The sequence below is a fragment of the Chiloscyllium punctatum genome, unplaced genomic scaffold, assembly GCF_047496795.1.
Source record: "Chiloscyllium punctatum isolate Juve2018m unplaced genomic scaffold, sChiPun1.3 scaffold_954, whole genome shotgun sequence".
Lineage (NCBI taxonomy): Eukaryota > Metazoa > Chordata > Chondrichthyes > Orectolobiformes > Hemiscylliidae > Chiloscyllium > Chiloscyllium punctatum.
The window spans coordinates 15001-17500 of NW_027310688.1; the positions used below are offsets into that span (position 1 = coordinate 15001).

Genomic DNA, 2500 nt, shown 5'->3' on the forward strand with positions numbered 1-2500 from the left:
GGAGGCGAAACTCGGAAGTGCCGGCTGCTTACTCGAGCGGAAGGGTCAGCCTGATTCCTGCCTTGCCGGAGGCCCGGTCGCGGGGGTGACGACCCGCCGCCCGGGACGTGCGAGGCACCAGCAGACAGAGACTGCCCGACGGTCAGAGAGAGGGAGAGAGGAGTGCCGAGGCTCAAGTGGCGAACGGTCGCGCAGGCACGCCACGCACATCGATCGCCAGCCGCGGAACGGCACGGCCTTCAGTGGGGCCGGCGGGCGACGCCGCTCCTGAACCCAGCGGCCCCGAGCCGGACGAGTTGAGGAAGGCACGCCGACGGTGACAGGGTACGGAAGACACAGCGGTGGCCTTCTGGCGACTTGGCCCCCGACAGCCCGACGTTCCGCCGTCCTCCCGATGGCCAGGAGGACCGTGCGGGGGTCGGCCGACGGCGTGGTAGGTGTGCCTGCACGGTGACGGAGCACACACCACGCCCGCCAACCCCTCCGTACCTCCCGAGACCGGTGGCAGGACGGAGCGGAAAACGTGCGGACTGAACGGGAGAGCCAAGAGCCAGCGATCCACGCGCGTGCGACCGTCCAAGTCACAGCGTTCGACGAAAACCTCCTCCCTCGGCCAGGCACTCGGCGCCAGCAGGGGAGACAGGATCAGACGCCCCGCCGGCCACTTAAGGCCGAGGACGAACCACGAGACGGGCGGCTGCAGCAGCGGGCGGCCTGCAGCTCCCAGCACTCTCAATCGATCAACCATCGAGTCGGGTCAGCGTGTCAAACCGGCGAGCTCCACGGTCAGGCCGGCGGCGCACCAGCACCGGACCTCCGCGGCTCCCTTCACTCTTTCCACTGCCAGCCAACCGAGAGACGGACCCAATGCGGACGTGCAGAGCTTAGGCAGACCCCCCACTGGAGGCTCAACACTTCGTGGCAGCTCCGTGTCCCAGAGACCAGGAGGGTTGGCACACACACACAGTGTGAACCACCGACAGCCATTCTGGGACCGGTGACAGCCGTGCTGGCCCCACTGCCACGACACAGACGGACGCCAGGCCGCGCTCCCCGGCGGGGGGATGGCGTCGAGCCTGACGAACGGAATGTGCAGGGTGGGGGGGAAAGGCCAAGCGCTCCGACGCCGGAGGGCTCCGGAGTCTGAACTTAGGGGGACAAAGAGGACGGGTCCTCTGCGACACCCCAGCCGCGCTCTCGCCAGCCAAGGCGAGTGCGATTGATTGCCAAACGACCCTCAGACAGGCGTGGCCCCGGGAAGAACCCGGGGCCGCAAAGTGCGTTCAAAGTGTCGATGATCAATGTGTCCTGCAATTCACATTAATTCTCGCAGCTAGCTGCGTTCGTCATCGACGCACGAGCCGAGTGATCCACCGTCAAGAGTTGTCTGAGTTTGTTTTAGGTCTCTCCCTCGCCAGAGGAAAGCGACCCGGACCGCACATACGCTCCCCACCTTGAGCTACAGCCACCTGCACGCCGGCGTGCGGGCGGAGCAGGGTGGCGTGAAGCGATGGGGAGCACCATCCTGGTGCGGCCCGCAGAAACATACGTCTATTGGGGGGAGGAGGACAGGGCGCCCAAGAGGCGATGCGTGCCCCAACGCACCGCAGCGACGGAGGCAGGATCACCGCCACCATGTCGCCCGCCTAGTATCACGAGGCGTGCAGCAGCTTTGCCCTAGGAAAAGCAGAGGCGGGAACGGGCACCGGCCATCGGTTCGGCAGCGTCACTGACGCGTGCACGTGGCGGCGTGTCGGCGAGCGGACTTCCTGCGAGGAGGCGGGGGCGGCACTCGCCCGAGCAGACGCCCGCCCGGCCCAGCCACCGCCGAGGTGGACTGGGAGTCGCGGCAACGGCTCGTCATACTCGTTCCCACACTCACAGCGCAGCTTGCCCGCAAGCCACCGACCACCGATCGACGCCAGGCGCCCCGACCGAGAGCGGGATCGCTCGTTCGCCCTGCTGGCAGTTCGCTGGGGATCACTACTGCACGGAGCTCGGAGACCGACGGGCGGCAACTCGAGAGTCTTTAAACCACCACCCCCATCCCGCAAGTGCAAAGAGGCTGTATACGCACAGACGGGTGAGGGGAATAGGTACCCCGTCGGGTTTGAAGGGAGCGTGACTAGATAGCAACGATGTAAACCCAGCCGATTTGGGAGCGAAAGACCGGCGCCTGCATCACCGGCTTCGTTTCCCGTGGCTGGAGAGTACACCGAAACCCTCCGTCTGTCGCGAGCTCCCGACGACGCGGTGCCGCCAAGCAGCAGGGCCGGACCTGGTGTGGCTCCCCTCGTCGATCACAGACCGGTCGGCACTACTGACGAGACGGTGGAACGGGCTTCGCCCCTTGTGACGAAGGGTGATGCGAACCCGCCCGCCCGCGTGCGTTCGGGGTGGACTCGGCAAACGGAGATTTGAAATCGGAAAGTGTCCTCCTGCCCCGCGCAGGTAGGCGCCCAACAGTTGTGGGGGGTTTGGCGGTGACCACGGCTGCAGG

General features: G+C 66.5%; 1 non-coding gene across 1 annotated transcript; it reads right to left on the reverse strand.

Moving 5' to 3' along the window:
• Window positions 1–1231: 1231 nt before the first annotated feature.
• Window positions 1232–1385, reverse strand: LOC140474347 (5.8S ribosomal RNA). Its single transcript, XR_011959040.1, has one exon. It is a non-coding gene; the product is annotated as a 5.8S ribosomal RNA (ribosomal RNA).
• Window positions 1386–2500: the final 1115 nt, after the last annotated feature.